At 39.7% G+C, this 20,878-nt stretch overlaps 1 long non-coding RNA gene across 2 annotated transcripts in view; it reads right to left on the minus strand.

Annotated features, from left to right (window-relative positions):
- Positions 1-13,231, minus strand: part of LOC142491928 (uncharacterized) — a 36,718-nt gene extending 23,487 nt beyond the window's left edge. The window contains exons 1-3 of one of the 2 annotated variants that reach the window (XR_012800594.1): positions 13,086-13,231; positions 5,335-5,363; positions 3,347-3,474 (exon numbers count right to left, since the gene is read on the minus strand). This is a non-coding gene — a long non-coding RNA (uncharacterized LOC142491928). The remainder of the gene's footprint in view (positions 1-3,346; positions 3,475-5,334; positions 5,364-13,085) is intronic. The other variant, XR_012800593.1, reaches the window with a different exon arrangement.
- Positions 13,232-20,878: the final 7,647 nt, after the last annotated feature.

The following is a 20,878-nucleotide window of genomic DNA, read 5'->3' on the forward strand; positions in this document are numbered from 1 at the left end:
CTTCAAGTTCTCGCGAATATATTCGTCCATGGCCTTCATCTCAGGAAGAGAGAGGGGGTAGGACTTGGATTTAGGCAATGTGTATCCAGGCACCAAGTCTATCGGACAATCGTAAGATCTGTGTGGGGGTAATAACTCGGGCCGAGTTTTGCTGAAGACGTCCATAAAATCTGTGTATGGGGCAGGTACCTCTCCTTTAGGGTTGGATGTGGTAGCCAGCAGTTGGGGCGGAAGTACAGCTGGTGGAAAAGATTCCTCTGACCTTGACCTCCGGACAATGGGATCTGGAGATGTCCAATTGATATTCGGATTGTGCTTCTGCAGCTACGGTAAGCCAAGGGTGACAGGTGTTCCAGGAGCATGGATAACATCCAACGCCAGGGTCTCCTTATGGGAATGAGAAGAAAGGGTGAGGGGACTGGTCTCCAAGGAGATAAAAGCCGGGTTGAGAGGGCAGCCGTCGATCCCTACCAAGGCAATGGGAGTTTCCTTCTTAATGAGTGGAATCTGGTTCAATTCCGAGAATTCCTGTTCCACGAAGTTTCCTCCTGCGCTGGAATCGATGAAGGCCGTGATGGAAGTCTGAAAGGTAGAGAGGGAAACGAGGATAGTACACTTTTTAGGAAGTTCATTCTTGGAAAGGGGGCAGGGAGAATTAGCACCCTGGGAGCGCCCCTTCATACTCACTGGGCTTGGTCGTTTTCCAGACACTGAGGACATTCGTGAATCAAATGCTCAGAGAATCCGCAGTAAAAGCATAGTCCACCGAAATTGTTGAATAGGCGCCCGAGTGCGTTGAACACCGAGTTGCATCGGTTCCGGGGCCTCCAGAGCGGGCAGCGGAGAGATGGCAGGTCTCGTGGGTGAAGAGAACCTGGGAAAGGGGGCATAAAAAGGCACAAATCAAAAGTGTTGGCGTTCGGAGCGGCGTACCTGGAGACGTTGGTCCACCCGAATGGCCTGGGAGATCAGTTCCTCCAGAAGTCCTGGCCTGGGTTGTGAGGCGAGCTCGTCCTTTACGGAATTCGTAAGTCCTCACCAGAAAACTGCGACTAAAGCCTCCTGACCCCACCGAGTCTCAGCTGCTAGGGTCCTGAACTCCAAGGCGTACTGGGCCACGGGCCGACGTCCCTGTGTAAGCTGAAGCAAAGAGTCAGAAGCAGTCTCCTGTCGTGCGGGGGTATCGAAGACCTGACGAAAGTCTCGTCTAAATGCTGCATAATCCCTAGTAATTTCGGGGCGTAGTTCCCATATCGGGGAGGCTCAGGCCAGGGAATTTCCCGTGAGTAGGCTGTAGACGTATGCCACCTTCTTACGTCCGGTGGAGTACTGATGCGGAGCCATCTCAAACTGGATCTCACATTGATTGAGAAATCCGCGGCAGGCGTGCGGGTCCCCATCATATGGTTTGGGTGCCGGGATCTTCGGGCCCGGTGTCACGGCGCCCACTGGTTCCACGGGTGCCATAGGTGGAACCACAGAGGGTGTCTGTAAGGAGAGATCTTCTACCTGTCGGGTAAGAAGAACCAGCTGATCAGTCATGACCTGGATTTGCTGGTACATGGCCGACAACATGTTACCACGTTAAGTCTGATCTGCGTCTTGTGGGCTCGACATAATGTTACGCCGGTGCTGCCCGCAGACCAGACCCATCCCTAATACTGAGGTGCGGACGTATATGTGCACGCACACGCAGCAGAAGGAGCGTGTCCGGAGTGTGGTGTTTGGGGTTGCCTGGCCAGGTGGGAATAGCAGTAGCAATACTTGCCGGTACCGGAAGCAGAGTAGAAGTAGTTGCCGTTAGCCAAGGCCAGGGATAGGTGAGGTCCGGAAGGTAGGGGTCCGAGCAGGGGTCCAAGGGCGAAAGAAGCTGCGTTGTCAGGGAGATCCGGGGTCGAGAGCCAAAGAGAGAAGTCCGCCGAGCCGAGTCGTAACCTGAGTAACAAAGACAATAGGGAGAGCCAGAATAGACATCCACAAGAGAGACTATGTCGAGTGATGTGAGAGAGGTAGGACAGGTATTAAATACTGGGGCTGACCAATGGGAAGCGGAGGCATGCCTGGAGAAGCCCGAGGAGCTGTCCAGGATTGGTCCCCATAATAGGCCACCTGGTGGTAAGGTTTTGGGTTAACTGGTAACCAGCGTGTGGGCGGGGGCGTGGCTTCACTGCAAGAGCAGTGAATAAATTAACTTGTGTGGACACGCGCTCCGTAACGGGAGGGGATGCACACGCAGGGGCAATGGCAAGTGCCCGAGCACCCGCCGCACGCGGAGCAGCGGCAGCCTGACGGAGAGGACGGGGGAGCCCCCCACCACGGAGGTCGGGCGGGAGCGGCGAGAACAGAGCCCCAGAGCAGCGGGAGCCGAAAGAGGTGAGGGGAGGTCACACTGCAACCACCGTGACCCCCGAGTCCTCACAGCAGGTCTCTCAATAGACAAGGCGTAGATGGAGGTGAAGAAGGGAAGAAGTGAGAGAGAGAAAATGACATGAGGTGATGGTCAGAATGAGGAAAAAGGGAAATGGAGAAATCAGAGAGAAAAGTTTTTAGTGAAAACCAGGTCTAGGTAGTGGCCGTCCTTGTGGGTCCTGGCTGCAGTCAACTGTTGAAGACCAAAAGAAGAGGTTAGAGAGAAAGCTGGAAGCCCAAGGGTGAGAGGGGTCACCAATATGGCAGTTCAGTTGAAGTCCCCAAGGAGAAGAACAGGGGAATCTGAGGAGAGAAAGAAAGAGAGCCTGGATTCAAAGTGAGAGAGAAAGACAGAAGGGGGGTGAGTAGAGGTAGGAGGGCGATAGAAGACAGCCACGTGGACAGGGAGAGGAGAGACAATCTGGACAGTGTGAGCCTCAAAGGAGGGAAAAACAAGAGAGGGAGGAATAGGAAGGGTACGGTAACAGCAGGTAGAGGAGAGGAGGAGACTCACGCCTCCATCCCTGCCATCAGGGCGTGGAATGTGGGAGAAAGAAAGGCCACAATAAGAGAAGGCAGCTTCCAGAACAGAGTCAGACTGAGTGAGCCAAGTCTCAGTTATAGCAAAGTGGAGAAGAGAGTGAGAGAAAATGAAGTCATGCACAGAAAGGAACTTGTTATAAAGGGAGCATGCATTCCAAAGGGCACAGGTGTATGGGAGAGAGGAGGGAGGGTGACAGGGGATTAGTATGAGGTTAGAGGGGTTGACACCAGAAGGAGTAGAAGTTGTATGTGGAAGGCGAAGACGAGAGCATACAGAAATTTGACCTTAGTTTACAAACAACCACAAATATGTCTTGCTTGGTTATATTATGAATACTGTACTGTATGTTGCAGACACTATCTGTCAGCAGAGGGGTTAAAAACATTTACCAACCTTTTCTTTTTTCTAGCCATTTAGAAAGATGAAAAAAAAAACTACAACCAATTCAGTACTAGAAGGAAGGTGAACTGTGACTCTCCCTCCTTGGGGCTGTGAGCTGAACCAGCAGTTCAAAGATCACACTGCAAGACAAAAACATATTTTAAAAGCCAGGCAGTATATTTAATTAGGCATGTAATTAAATATCAACATTAACCTCCGATGTAACTCTCCTCAGCACTACACATAACACAAGCATGCTTTAAACCAACTAATATGTATTTGACAGCAGTCCTGTATGTTACATGTTTCAAGTAGATTAAGAAATCAATGTAAAAAAAGGAAATGTTATGTCAAAATGTAAGGTATGGGAATGTAGGAATATGGATCTCCAACCCATAATAAAATATGTTATGGTTGCAGTGTACAGTGCTGTACATAGATTGTGACAGGCATTGGAGGTTATTAGTCTTTAAATACTGATGGGGCCAAACTGGCCGCTATTACATGGAAACTCATATTTAAATCAATGGGTACTATTGAAATTTAATTAATAACCCTGAATGGTACTTGCTTAAGGTCACGAAAGTTGGCACTGGGAGTTAATCCAAGTTCACCTAATCCAAAAGTAGACACTTAAAGAAGCAATTTATGTTTCTTTATAATGACTGTTTTTAGCATACAGTAGGTTTGAAGCAAGGGGGTCTCCGTAGCTGAATCCCATTCATTTCAGTTCCGAGGACCCCCTGCTTCCCGAGATACTTACCTCCATAGGGGGTGCCGGTTTCATGGCAGAGTTTAAAGCTCCTGCATCACACAGGCCTATAGGAAGCCGAACCTGATGATGTCACAGCTTCCTATTGGCCCACAGGGCGTGTGAGCTTTGCAACTCCGCCATTACATCCACCCTGCCAGCCAAGCGGAGCAGCTACTGGCAGGTTGAAATGAATGGGGTTCCGCTGCGGAGGCCCCCTGCTGCAATCCTGTGATATTGCGGGATATCAGCACTTTGAAAAGAATACAACTTTGACATAATGTTGGATAGTGGCAAACATAGCTCCTGCCCCTCCCACCCTTTCCCCATTCCTCCCCAACCCAATGTAGTGAGAAGCAGAAGGTAATACAATATTACCTGCTCATTACCTCGCTTCTCAATATATGATTTGGAACCATGTTGAATCAGGATTGGGCCATGAGAGCAAGTATTTATATTTCCAAACTCCACACATATTTGAGGTCAGCCCAAAATCTGTGAGTAGTACTACAGCTGCGGTACAAATATTATGATATTGTAATTTTTTTAAAGTAAAGTTAAAGTACTCAGTCATGAAATACATCATGTTCCTTTTGCATTGTTTGTTTAATATTTTTCTTTTTGATTGATTGATTTTAAAGTGCCTTACATTTCATACAGATTGTGCGAGGGTCTTACATTAAACCAGATTTGGCAGATAATGTTGACTCGTATAAAAGAAAAAGTTGCTGGATCCAGAGGACAGAATTGTATACATTTCATAATAATATGTGCATCTTGGTATCCAGTCCCCAAGCCACTAACTAAAACACGGAGCACAAGAGGTGAATATATATATATATATATATATATATATATATAATTTTATTTTTAAATTGATGCAATTCCCAAAAAATAATTTTGGCATCAATTTTTTCCATTGCCTTACTTTAAACATATCCTTCTATGTATCAATTCTGCACCCGGATTGCATTGATATTCCGCCCCCGTAATTTCTATGTTGGCACATAAAGAGGTAGTCTGTCTGCAAATAATGCAATTTCACCATAATACAAATGGCTATAGTAATTATGTATTATTTTATTAAGAGATCAGTCCCCTTTCTTTCCTGCTTCATTCTGTTTCTAATTAAGATTCTCTTTAATGAATGCATACAGACCTATTAAGTTGTATATTACAATAAAAAAAAACCCAGTGCTGTGTGGCTTATGCAATTCCCCAAGCAGCAGAACGGGCATTTTTGTTTTACCTTTTTGACCAATCTGCAGTACCTGATATCTGGAAGAAAGGAATTTTTACAATTAGCCTCCCAGAGCAGATTAACAAAAAAAAACTAAGTGCACCTGCAACTATTTTATTTTTAGGATTGCAATCTTTCCCGGGTCAAAATGTTAATTAAAAGTTTGCAAAAGTTGCTTAGTTACTGTAAAGTCCCAAATGCAATTAGCACAGGAGCCAAATGTTTTTGTGGCTGTTAACCCTATAAAATACTGGAAGGGGATGCAGCTCAGGGAAAGGGTTAACTATATCTTGTAGGCCACTGCAACTCAGAAGTGTTTAAAGAGGCTGCTTGCTATGCTAAATGTTACTATAATTATGAAAAGTATAGAGAGTCCGTGATACCCTATTTGTTTAGAGCAGGGCTGGCCAATTCCAGTCCTCGAGGGCTACCAAAAGGGTCAGGTTTTCAGGATATCCCTGCTTCAGCACAGGTGGCTCAATCAGTGGCTTAATTCTCAACTGAGCCAGCTGTGCTGAAGCAGGGATATCCTGAAAACCTGACCTGTTGGTAGCCCTGGAGTTGGCCACCCCTGGTTTAGAGGCAGTAAATATTCTCCACAGCAGATAAGTGAATAGGCGTGCACTTCTGTATTTGTATTAAATATTACCACCTATAGTTCCTCACAATTCTTTTATTTCCAACAACTTTTTCATTATGGTTGTACCTACAATATGGCTGCAAAAAAAAAAAACTGTTTAATTTCTTCATGCTTTTTAATATAAATAAACTTACAGGCTTCTCTATATAATTATATTTTTAATATATTGAAGTGATTTTTGGATGGTTTCCATTTAATTATCTCTGTGAAAGACTAATTGTTTATCAACGGCAATAATATCAGTAATAATGCTTTTTTTTTTATTATTTAAAAAACATGTTTAGCTTGATAGAGATAAAACAAAAATTGAAAATCTTTCAATAACAACCAGGCAGAATAAAAATATGTTTCTTAGTGAGTTTGGAAAACACAAAGAGACAAGATTGAAATTAATTGTTTTAAAATATGCTAGTTTATTCAACGTTTATCAAATTTGTCCCCGAGTAAACTTGAGCATTTCACACATCCTACATATGTATCATTCTATCCCCTGCTTGCTCTTTGCTCAAGTATTTCACTAGGGAGTCTGATAAATAGTCCCATCTCAGCATTCTAATGGGTAATAATGATCACTTTTCACATGTTAAAAAGAACTGCAACATTGAGACTTGAAATAGGAACTCAGCTGCATCACATTTCATAACATCTGCAACATCTGCAGTATCTGGCTCCAAACGAGATATGTTGTAACATACTGTGATGTTCTTTAGCATCTGAATGAGCAAGTCGTGCAACAACATATTCCAAAATGCAGCATTGCTGAGGGGAAATGCAACTTCTACTGAAATCTGTTTTATAGTAAAGATTGTTATATCAAAGGGCAATCACTGTGATCATGATGATGCCCCTTTTCCTTCATTTTGTCTTTTGCTTTTAAATTACGTGTGTGTGTGTGTGTATATATATATATATATATATATATATATATATATATATATATATATATATATATATATATATATATATATATATATTTATATATAAACTACAACATTCTCGAAACATATGAAGACTGGATATTAATATATCTGTAGCAAATCTTTAAGACACTATCCTTATAAATAATTATTTTATATATCTATGCATACATACAGTATATATATATATATATATATATATATATATATATATATATATATATATAATGGTTGTATATGTACTGTAGCCTTTAGAGAGAAGTTGATAGGTTTAATTTTTGCATTCCTTATGATTGATGAAACTCTGCTCGTCTAATACTGCTGTATTGCTGGGAAGTGCAAAATAAAGTCATTTCAAATTTGGATTGCTTCTCTTCCTTTGTATATGTGTGCTCATGTAATGGTTTTAGCGACCACATCGTCTCGAAACATTGATACAATAAAAGTGTGGTTCAGGAAAAGATATGGACCAGCAGGATGCAGACTTGCTCCCAAAAGTAATGTGGCCTATGAAATAAACAAACAAAAAGCTACTATATAGCACATCAGGCCAAACCTACGTCTTCTCCTTCCTGAACTACTGTACTGAAAGTTATCCCTTAGAGGAATGAAGGGCCTCATGCAGAGAGCATAGAATTTTAAAAATGGCGAATTTCATAAAAAGTAGCTTTTTTGGAGAGTTTTATTCTCCATATGCAGAAAAGTGCGAATTCTGCTATGTTTAACATGGATGCGTCTGGCGAGTTTAAATTGGCGAGATGCGCGCTTCAGAAACGTGTAAAAACTAATTCGCGCCTTTTTTTTCCCCTTTACTATAGGCGGCGAGCGCCATCTTGCCATATTTTCGTGGCGCGGCAAAAATGCGAGAATCGCGCCTTTTTTTGGCGCGAACAGCCGCTACTTGCCGTTCGCACCTCTCTGCATTCGGAGAGTTTTAAAAATGGCGCGATTGAGGTTCTCGCCAGCCGCGAGGCGAGTTTTAAACATAGAAATAAAAAAAAGGCGCGTTTTTCGCAACTCGCCATTTTATGCCGTTTTCTGAGGGAAATTGAACAAAAAATGGCGAGTTTTGCAATAACGATGCTCTCTGCATGAGGCCCGAAATGTCCAACCTACAAATGCACATTTGCAAGATAGATTGCTAGGCAGATAGATAGATAGATAGATAGATAGATAGATAGATAGATAGATAGATAGATAGATAGATAGATAGATAGATCTTATGTTTATGCACCATTATTGCATTTCTACGTTAAGTCCCTGTATAAAGCAGAATATACAGTATGTATGTACAATATATATTAATATATATATATATATATATATATATATATATATATATATATATATATATATATACATTGCACTCATGGTTTCAAAATAGGAGTTTCACACAAAGAGACTTATTTTAAAAGTTTGGCTGATTATTTGCTAGAAGAGAACTAGCCTTTTGAAATAAAAACATGACAATAAGTGTGGAATTTTCATTCTGTGGAATCTTCTAACCGAAGGAAACCTTGTGGTAATTTTTACCTGCTAGGAAGAGAAAGGCGCTTTGATAAATGAGCCTCACTTGGTGTGTATGTGAGTGTAAGTAATGCTGTGTCCATGCAGGGGCAGATGTGCTATTACAAATTGTCTTGCATTACCCCGGATTTATATGACATAAAGCCTTCTGATTAAATTCTGCCAATTTCTTGTTGCCAATTGTATTTTTTATCTTGTGTGATGCACAAGGTGAATAATGGGAGCTTTTTGCTAATAGTTTATGAGCCATGAGATTGGAAATGTACAGTATATAGACCCAGAGCTGCTCTAGACTAAAATAACTGCACAGAATAGCAGTACTCATCTGAACTGTGTAAAGAATACCTTGCCATCCAGATCTTTTACAAAATAATATAACAGAGCCGTGAACATTTTAAAAACAAGTTTTCAAGATGAGAGCATCTCTTGCTTTTTTAATTTTTTTTTTTAAAGTGGTAATTGTGTTTGTGACAAATTCTGATCACTGGTTTGCTCTAATTATGCCAAAACAACAGTAAATAAAATAAAACATCAATTGTGCATATTGAAAAACACATGGTTCCTTTAGCACGGCCCTCTCTTAGTTGCAGAAAATGACTATATTTAGAGTAACACCTAACATCTCTTGTGTAGCTACTGTATACTGTGTTTGTTACCACCATTACTTATAATGCTTATAACTGCTTCAAAGGCTAGCAACATGTCTCAGCCTCACAAGCACTGTGTGTACCTAAGGAGCACAATGGAACAATATTTCCCATTTTCACAGTTTATAATTGCGTACGCCGTACCTAAAACATGAGTACGTAACTTAAAGGGCTTACCAGGGCTTGGAGGGTCTGCAATGTATTACATAGAGCAGAAGGAATTCAGCAAAACCTGTGAATCATGTGGTTAGCATGTTTACAGAACCAGGTTTGGTACTTCCCAGCTGTATGTTTAATGTATATAATAGATATGTACTGTATGTTTGAAACAGTTACCAAGAATAAATAATTTCTAATACATACAATATTTACATAAATAAGTGAATGGGTGGCTAAATACTGTTTCAGGTAACCCCTTTTGTACTCATAATATCTCATCTCATACCAACTTCAGTTTTATTACTGGTAATTATTGAATGTAAGCTGACAACACCGTCTGCAGCACCGTGTTATACGATTAGATACTGACATACAGAAGAAGTAGTTTAAATTTCTAATGACATATTGCCATAGGAAAAAGAAACCTTTCACTGCAGCAAACAAGAGGTTAAGCAAAACTTTCACTATTTAAGTATAGACATAGTCACACCTGGCAGTAGGCATAAGAACCACAAGTTCAAAAGAATCGTGTTATTCTCTTTTGATCAGCATTTTAACTTTTTTATTTAACGTATTTGTAACCAGCAAAAATAGTTATTAATTTCTAATGATAAACACGAGCACTTCGGTATTAGGTGATACCTTTTTTATTTGGACTAACAATTGATACTATAAGACAAGCTTTCGAGAGTTCTCCTCTCTTCCTCAGGTCAGCAACTAACACGGCTATTTCTACTTAAATGTATCATTAAAAAAAACACATTTTGTATTCTGGGTGGATTTGTAAGCGGTGTGTGGGGTCCCATGATGTATCAATAGAAACCACCACCCTTGCTTGTAGCTCTGAGGTAGACATAGTATACTCCAACAGGCAGGTGGACAATTCTTAGCTGGACAGGCTGTGACAAGGAGCTGCCAGAGAAGGAAAAACTCTTCATACCTCAGAAATATAGAGGATGCTTATCAGCTGACAAGGACCCATCCTGGAACAACCTAAAAATCAATGCACTCAGGAGACAGGGAACTGTCATTGCGAGGGCATTCCAAAAACTGCCAATACTTCTAAGTCTATTAACAAACATTGGTGTGAAGGGGCTTTAAGTGAGCATCCTGACATGACTTAGATACACTGGTTTTCAAAGTAGACAGTTCATGCCTTGGAAAAATTTAACCCTAAAGAAGTTTCTGTGTTCCGTGTTTCATCCTCCCTGTATATACAGTATATAAACACACATGCCCACACATATAAATATTAATATGTATAGTGTGTGTGTATATATATATATATATATATATATATATATATATATATATATAATATATATATATATATAATATATATATATATATATATATATATATATATATATATATAAAATGTAATATTAGTAGTATATATATATATATATATATATATATATATATATATATATATATATATATATATATATGATAGGAAGCAGAATGTTTAAATAAATGTGATATTTTATTTCCAATTTCCTGGCGTGCCTGGTCCCTATCACCCTATCGTACTTACCTTTGCTGCAGTCTGCACCCAGGCAGTTAATTTAACTTTAATGGAGTTCCATCACTACCTGCCTGCATTATATATTATATTTATATATATATATATATATAGACGATAGCAAGCACTTCAAATTCAGTGTGGTGTATTTATTGATTCAACGTTTCGCCTCCTGTCGGAAGGTTCCCATAGGAACCAAAATGTCGAATCAATAAATAAATCCCAATTTTGTTTACACCACAAGCACCCAGACTGTATGTAACTTATTGGAGTGCCTCAGCTACTTGAACGTTGATTTTATATATATATAAAATGGAAATAGCCGTCTGAGTCCAGTTGCGATAGTGCAGAATAAATGAGGTCTTAAGTATTAGGTATTAGGTGATACCTTTTTTATTTGGACTAACAATTTATGTCATAGGAAAAGCTTTCGAGAGTTCTCCTCTCTTCCTCAGGTCAGCAATACCGACTTGCAAAGGAATCTATGGCTAAAACAGTGTACTTTTACACTGTTTTAGCCATAGATTAATTTGCAAATCAGTATTGCCGAACTGAGGAAGAGCGGAGAATTCTAAAAATCTTGTCCTATGACATAAATTGTTAGTCCAAATAAAAAAGGTATCACCTAATACTGAAGAACTATATATATATATTATATTGTATTATGTATTGCACATACATCAATTTTGAGTCCTGGGGAATCACTCAATTCTAGATGCTTTACCCCTCCTCTACCCCCTCCTCTACCAGAGGAACCAGCAATTCATTACTCTGGGGTTAATGAAAATTATGCCAGTGTTAGTAAAGATCAAGGAAGAGAATTCCTGAAAATCAATGGGAAAAGCGAAATTCCCAAATAACAGGTGTAAAAAAAAGTGAACAATTGATTATCTGAGATATACAGTATGTGAAATCTATGAAATACTGTGTTGTAAGTTCTGGTTTAGTTCCAATTGATTATGTCTTCTCCCATATTCTCACCCAAATCCACAATAACAAAGATTTCCATCTGACCGAGGAAGAAGAAACAAAGGGTAATAATCATTGTATGAGCAACTACAGTGATAGTTGAAAAGATCCATATGTATTAATTAGGGGTTGTATTGTAGAAATGGCATTTACCAGCCCATTGGAATTATGTAAAGACATGGACATACAAATGGTCAGATAAATAAATGTTACAGTGGCAGTTTGTTTCCTGTTATAAAATCATTTGTTGCAGAAACAATACTTGCATTTTCTTTCAATTAAATCCCCTTTATTAAAAAAAAAATACCAACAGATTTGTAACGGGAAGAAGCCACTTTTTGGGTAAAAGATAGGGGTTTTTATACAGTTTAACTGCTCCATCCACCATATAGCAAATTGGAAATAGGTGTACTGTAGCAGAAATCATAAAAGAAGTAAGCTCTTTGCTGGCATCAACAGAATAAATATCCTACAATCTCTTCATACTTGAATGCATATCACTATAAATGTTCCCTGTATAATATATGCTGATATTGACTCCACTTTGGCAGTTTGTATACGTTCTGCTGAAGAGGTTTTTGTTTTAACATTTCCCCTGCAATCACAGATTGCTGTTCCTGCTCCAACCTTTCCAGGACCAGAGACATTTCGTTCCACGTGTTTTACTTTTGAAAGGTTCATCCACAATCCGGATCCAAAATAATTCCACTCCAGCCCAAACAAATGAATTGAAGCAGCGTTGAAGAATGTGCACACTTTACATTGTGTACAACTCTGCTCTCCTCATACCTAACATAGTGATTGCTCTAGTATATGTGCACTAATACATACATATATATTATCTGCCTGTTGTAAAACCCACCTTTGTACACATATGAAAGAATGGCACATTTCATATATCAAAACTAAAACTCCCTGGCAGAATGGAACCTGGTATATTGTGTACATTCATATTTTCCCCACGTCGATGTTGGGACTGGATTTAAAATAAAGGAGAATACATCTAAACATTTTCATTTCTACACACAACTTTAGATGGGGCTCATGTCTAAGGGATGTCATCCTTTGTTGTATGGGGACCTTAGAACAAAAGTCTACATTAGCCTCTTATCTTTTCCCTGATTAAAAAAAAGGGTTACCCATTTGTAGGCTACACACACAAACCTGGTGTTATGCAAACCCTCATATGTTATCAAATTGCAAAGTGACCAGTTCTGAAGCATTGGTTCATTTGCTACAATCAAGGGAAGATCCCACGCTGAGAGCCTATTTCTTGCTATCTGATCTGAAGTCCAGCCAGCATGTGAGTAGTGATCTTTTAAACTCCCCCCCTCTCCCCCTCCCAGATGTGCAATGATCTGGCAGACCCCTCTTACCTTGCTTTGTAATGAGTGCATTGGAGGAATGCAGCCTTACAAACAGAAGCAATGAATTGCTAGCAGCAGGTCACAAGCAGGAACAGCTTTGTCCCACAGACCAGGAGGTAGCAGCAGCAGCAGATCTGCCTGTAACATGTACAGAGATAACCTATTTCTCAGGCAATACCCATGACTCCCACAAGGCTGAATCATACCCCTGACCATCCAGCTGTGCAGGGAGCTGTGCAGGGTCATACGTACCCCTGACCCTCACACTGGGTTCAGATATACAGTACTGTATTGATCATATAACGCAATCAGCACTATTATTATTGATACAGAACTTCAGATTATCGATGCTAGTCTTCTAAACATAACTCTGCATATTCGTATTTATTGATACTGTGCCTCCCACAGTCACTTTGTAAACGAGGTGTATTGATCCTTATCTCTTATCACCACACTATATTCAGATGTATTGTTGATGCAGCATCGCTGATCTTCACACTATTTACTGTAGCTGTATTTATACCGTATCTCTGATCACCACACTGTATATTCAGATGCATTACCTTAATCCTCTCTCTCTCTCTCAACGTCATGCTATATATTCAACTGTATTGATACGTTATTGTATCTCATCATACTGAATAACCACATACATTTACACTGTACCGCTGGCCATCATATTATATATTTATATTTATTAATATACAGTATCTCAAATCAAGACACTGTGCATACAGATGTATTGATATTGTATCTCTGAACTTATCATTTATACTACTGTTATTCTTTTAAGATCAACAAATAATACAATGAATTGATTATTAAAAATAAACACTAATGGCAAGTCTAGAACAAAATAGTGTGCTTTAAAAATGTAAGGGTTAATTTGGAAGTACTTAATAAGATGTTTTCCAAGGGGCAGAAAACTGTACGTTATTACTGAATAATTTAATCTCCTCTTCAGTATCATTTGTCACCCTTTAGTGGGGGCTCGCTTTCAGAGCTCAGGATATATCAGATAATGTTTTCCATGTATCATACTAATAATTTCCTGTGCTAAAAGCCAGCATATCCCGTTCTTAGGAATCAATCACCAACATCATTTCCACACAGCAATCTTCTTGCTTTAGATGTCACAAATAAAATGTAAAGGTGTCTGCATTAGGTGCATCACTACAGAGGCTGATAGAGAACCACATACTGTAGGATCAAATAAACGACACTGTTAATAGGGGCATCCCTAAAAATAGCAATTCCCTAATACAGTATACCACATTACCAGCTATTTCATTCACGCACACGCACACACACACACTTTACCCTGTCAAGAGGGGCATACTGTAGCTTAAACTATAAACTCCCCAAAACCACATTGCAAACTATTTTATATACACATATATATATATATATATATATATATATATATATGTATGCCTAAATATATGTGTGCATAAGTAAATATACAGTGGTGTACAGTGTTATGTGGTGACTTTTTCAAAACTAAATTCGCTGTAATAGAGTATGTTTTTTTTTCCCAGTGAAAATATATATCCAGAAATGTAATAATTTATTCTGATAATTTACTTGCAAATACAGTTGTCCCATATCAGCTAATTTACTTGCTTTGGGGATTAAATGCCATTTATAGGTGGCAGTAAAGCATTTTATTAAAGGCAGTGGGGAAAGGAAATAGCTATCTGATCTAAGCAAAGTTTGTAAGAGACAAATATGCCCCAATCCCTTGTAGATAACAATCTCTACCCTGACTGCATTCTCAGACTTGGCACTAGTTGTCAATAGCTTCCATAAAGACCCCAATACATGATCAAGTGATTGGGAACATAATGCAGACCATCAGCAAATAAAATATATTCAATGTTAATAATTGCAAATCTACTGTGTCATTATCACATACACTTGTATTGAAATAATAACTAATTTAACTAGATAGTTTTTACTATTTGTGTTGCTTATGACAAATAGGATTTGTATGCTGTACAGAAAGTCAGAATAACTGCTACATTTGGCTATCTGACTTTTCCTTATAAAAAGGTAAAGATAAACTATGTGTCCTCTTGTGCAAATGAAGACATATTTCAAACTGGATGGAATAAAATAGTGATGGGGTAAGAAGCACATGCATTTTTGAGATGATTTAACCGTGATGTTTCTTTGCTATCTTTAATGTATTCGAATTTGGATTACTGAAATAGGGCAAAGCATTTGTGATGTATTTAATACCATTTAGGCATTGTAAATGCTGCAGATATAATCTGTATAAAAGCACTGCACTGTATGGAAGTACACTTAATGTATATCAATCTGTACTTAGATAGTTATAATTTCTCATGAGCCTAAATGCATTTTCTGTCTATTGGAAGGGAGGATTGGGACACTGTATATAATCATGGACAGCTAGAGAGAGCTTTATTAAAAAATCTCTGAAGAGGCAACACAGATTATTAAGACATTGTGTTTATTACCCCATTTTGATTTAATCATTTAACATGTACTCCCCTACAGCAATTCAGGGCTTAATGCTAAAAGCAGAGGAACATGGCTATATTGTCCACCAAACTATAGGATTTTCTTTAATTACTAATAAGGTGCATAAGAATACCAGTGTTTATTAAGGCTATGTGACTAGGGCACACTGTTTCAAAGCAATGCAGCATGTCAGTATGTTATTATCTGTATCAAATGTAGTAACTTTTGTTTTCAGCCCTTTAAACTTATAGCATTTGTGGTGTCAGTGACACAAAGATTTGCGAAAAAGTCATGTTAAAATTGTTATCTGCCATTAACATAACTTTTCCTATGCCTCACATAGCCACTCCCTACAGTATATGACAAACAAGGCAAAGTCACAATTATAATTATGTATATATAGTATGTCTGAAATGCCTTGTTCAAAGCCTTTTTAAAGCCTGAGATATCAATTTTAAAAATATGTTGGAGTTATCTGCATTTATTTGAGAAGACCACCGTGTATAGCAAGGGTGGGCAATTCCAGACCACAAGGGCCACCACCAGGACAGATTTTCAGGATACCCCTGCTTCAGCACAGGTGGCTCAATTAGTGGCTCAGTCGATGACTGACCTGTTGGTGGCCCTTGAGGACTAGAGTTGCCCACCCCTGGTGTAGGGGGTTGAAGTGCCCCTGCATTCCATAATGATGAATATAGATCATATCTGAAGATTTGTCATACGCAGCAAAGTGGGAAATAAAAATGACCACTTGAGACAGAATGTAATATAACTTTATATATTACACCATGTAATTCTTCTCTTACTCCTCTTATTGCTTCATACTGTATATACCAACTCTTTCTACCTTACTCTATGATGCAAGACATCAAAAATGACTGCCAACTACTCCTATACATTTACAATAAAAGTGCAATCATTCCCCAAGCTTAAATTTAAGAGCAAAACTACATTTTGTAGTTACTGTAGGTACATTAGTCCTGTTAGCACAGAGTTGATGGAACCCGAGTCTGAGTCCTTATTATATTGTTGTTTTTTAAATCATTCCATTCCAGAATTTTAGGATTTAATCTTTTACAACATTTATTATTATTATGATTATTATTATTATTATTTATTGTTATACACCAACATCTATAGCTTGTAAATCAGCAATGATGATACAATGAGATGAGATAAAGGAGCAATACGATGATGTAAAAATACAGTGAATTATTATATAATGAATAGAAAGAGTATTACCCATGTGTGGGAAAAGAAGGGAATGGAATCCTTGGCCAAAATAGTATACTGAACGTATGATGGGAGGCATACACTAGGCTTCTCCGTGCACAAGACAGACTGTGATTGTATTTGTTATGAGGGAGATGACTTTACTGGTATCTCCATGCTAGTGAAACACCTATTATAAAGGTGCCTTTTCAACTGAGCTTTGAAGGTGTGAATAGTGTGAGTTTGGAGAACACTGGTGGGAAGAGACTAAAACAAAGATGATAGACAGCACTCAATTTTTTTTTGGTATAAATAGTAAATGCGCAGGGTGCAGGGAAGAAAGGGGGGACTCAAATTCCCTCGGAACCAAAAGTCAAAATATAACTAAAGTTCCAGCACTCAATGACTATAGGAAAAAAGGATGAAAACTGGTTAAATGCCAAAAGAATAAACAATTTAATGTGAGCACAAGATAACTCCACTTGGAGTGATGACAGCACAAGCGGGTATAGGGACCCTACTAATACAGTGGAAAGGGTAATGATACACAGCCCCCTTATTACCCCCCCCCTCATTGCTTGTGTATTCCCCCCCCCACTTTCCTGGTTTTTGTCCACCCCACTCCCTGACCCTGTGTATCATAACCCCTTCCACTGTATTAGTAGTGTTCCTATACCCGCTTGGGCCGTCATCAATCCAAGTGGAGTTATCTTGTGCTCACAATAAATTGTTTATTCTTTTGGCATTTAACCAGTTTTCATCCTTTTTTCCCATAGTCAGTGAGTGCTGGAACTTTAGTTATATTTTGACTGGTGGGAAGAGAGTTCCACAGAAAGGGGACGGTGAGTGGGAATGGCTTTATGTGTGAAAGATCAGCAGAGATGTGTAGGGTAGAGAGGAGACAACATTTAGCAGAGCACAGGAAGTACATAATACGGTATAACAAGTGAATCCATTTGAAATGTATAGAGGGACAGAATAGTGTGGGAGCAGTATCATTTTTTAATTATTGCAGAATTTCATGGGAAGCCAGCCAAGTGAATTAAAGAGGACTGAAGCAGAAACGGATACTGAGACTAAAATAACTGCAGAAATGTGAATACATTGCAGAGGGGAAGCGGAGGGGGCCAAAAAGCAGGGTATTAGAATAATCAGGGCAGGAGAGAATAAGACCATACAGTACATTCGAGTTTCAGCTGTAGAGTGACAGAGAAGAAAGTGACAGAGGGTGGATTTTTAGCAATGTTGAGGAGTAAAAAATATGGAACATTTTCACTATGATAAAATAACTATATAAATACTGATATACTTAATATACTGATATAAATAAAATAAGGGCAGAAACTGATAAATGCCCTTTTCATACATACATTGGATAACTCCACCCTTACTCCTATTGTTTCAACTAACTAACACCTATACTGCCAATGAATGCAAGGAAAACAACACAAACAACTGCAAATTGTATTGTAAAATATAATGTTACATGAAAAATTAAATCCATCTGGGATGAGAACCATTTTCATTTAAAACTGAATTTTAACGAGCATAGAAAAGTACTTAAAAAACTGGATAGACATCAGGACCCTGGGCAGCTCTTTCCTAGAGCCAGCAAACGAGAGAGCTCACATACTGTAAGTTTATTAAGATACATTTTCCTTGAACTTTCCTGACTGTTACCCATCATTGATATTAATCCATATAGACCTACACAACAGTCTCCTGTACATTGGTCAAACACAGCAGTGCAGCATAGAGTTGGACATTTCTTGAGCAGACTGGTCAGTGATCCTGTATTGAACTGAAGTATTGGCTGTTCCCCAAAGCTAGAGTTGCCACATTTAAGTATTTTAAATACGGGAAACCCAGTGCCAAAATCCAGTAGGAAAATCTCATTTAAAGCTGCAGTTCAGTCAATATCCTGCATGTGTGTTTTTTTTTAATAAATTAGTTCTGTAGTAAGAAAAAATACTTTTAGCATTTTCTGTTTAAAAAAAAAACAACTTTGAAAGACCAGTTTTCTTGTATTCTATTTTAGCAACCATTTGCTAAGGCACTGCCCCTTCATGTCCTGTCACAAGCCCTGGCACACCCCTTTGTCAGCCCTGCCCTGCCCTCCCTCTAGCTCATGTCAGTGCAGGAGTGCTCATGAATATTCATGAGCTTCCACTGAGAGAAAGAAGCAGAAGAAAAACAGATCCCTTCACTAATGATGTCACCAAATTTCACCGATCAATACATGGAGAACGAATTGACCTGCAGCTATACAGTTATTTAGGTAATTAGAGATTGCCCATATGAAACTATTGAAGTAAAAAAATTAATTAAAAAAAAAAAAGACTGAACTGCAGCTTTAAATCCAGACATTTCCTATATGTTTTTATAACAAACACACACACTGTTTCTGTCCCCTCCCACCCATTTTCTCTCCACCCCATCTCTATCTCGCCCCTCCTCCATCCATCTCTCTCCACCCTTCCATCCATCTCTCCCCCCTTCAACTCTCAACCCCCCCTCCTCCTCACAGCCCCCTCTCATAGCCCCCACTCCTCCTCACAGCCCCCTCCTCCTTGTCCTCACAGTCCCCTCCTCTTCCTCCTCACAGCCCCCCTCCTCCCTCTCAGCCACGGCCTCCTCCTCACAGCCCCCCAGCACTTACCTGTAGACTGGCACAAACAATTCAGGGATGAAGGTCCAGCGATGGGAGGAGAAGAATGGCCGATGTGCTGCGGCAGAAGATGGCTGTGGAGGAGGACCATGGTGTCAGCTGCAAAGGGCAGTGGTAGAGCTCACCCCAGTGGTATGACCAAGAAGTAAATGACAACTTCCGGGTCATGCCACTGGGGTGGACTCCACTACTGCCCTCTGCTGCCGCCGCCATGGCTCTCCACATCCACCATCCCCCCGCCTTATGCCGCCGCACCGCGGCAATCCTTCTCCCAACACTACCGGATCTTCGTCCCTGAATTGTCCGATTGCCCCTGAAATACGAGCCAATTATGCATTCGACCTTTCAGACACAATTGGACAATTCATTCAAATAAAGGTCAATCCCATATATATGGGACATCTAGCAACCCTACCCAAAGCCCAAAAGCACTACTTGTGCCTTGCCTCACTTTAATTATGTGCCTCTCTATACATGTGAATGTTATAATTGCCTAATCTTTTAAAATTCTAGTCACCTGATTTCATTGTGATGTGTGTGAAATATTGTACGCACAATTTCTATGGAGTTTTATGATAAATATTATTTAACCAACAATTAGGCAGGTATGTTCCCAAGCATTTTATTATACAATTATTTCAGATGCTTACATTGTTTGAACAGTAGAGTTTCAGCATTCCATAATGTAACTAATTTGGTAATAAATAAGAGCAGCAAATGTTATACGCCAACACGAAATATATTGGGGTTTTTTGTTCATTTTTTACTTTTATTATTATTAAAATGTTTTACCAGGAAACAATACATTGAGAGTTATATTTTGTTTTCAAGTATGTCTTGGGCACAGAGTTATGATGACAATACATTGTTACATTTAATGAACAGAGCTTATACCAGTACATCATATTTACAGAGATTTCATGGACAGTTGGAGACAGTATATGTTATGCACATGTTATGCAACTTGACACATTGTTTATCTTTTTTTCCAGTAGAAACACAGCTGACCACACTTACCTTACCTTTTCCAAGTTTTTACAGTCTAGAGCAGCGTTTCCCAAATGGTGGGTCGCGACCCGGCACCGGGTCACGGAAGCAAAATTGCCGGGTTGCAGCGAGGCTGGCCGCACGGCGTCCCCCCCTCCCTCCTTGCGGCATCCACCCCGCCCTCCTTGGGGCGGCCCGAGGTGAGGTGCGGGACAGTGCTGAAGTGGTGCAGGCTGCTATCGCTGGGGTGTCAACGGGGATTTGCTGACTCGGGCTCCAACTGCATCATGATGTTTCAGCCCATGACATGCTCTGCCCCCCCACAGGACATGATGCCCGGCATGAGGTAGGAAGTGGTGCGGGGGCGCACCTGTGCCTCCGTTCCTGGCGCTCCCTTCCCTCAGTCCCCTTGGTGCGGGAGATAGGCGCAGTGGTGGCTGTGCGGTCG

Source organism: Ascaphus truei, chromosome 4, assembly GCF_040206685.1.
Source record: "Ascaphus truei isolate aAscTru1 chromosome 4, aAscTru1.hap1, whole genome shotgun sequence".
In the NCBI taxonomy this organism is placed as follows: Eukaryota; Metazoa; Chordata; class Amphibia; order Anura; family Ascaphidae; genus Ascaphus; species Ascaphus truei.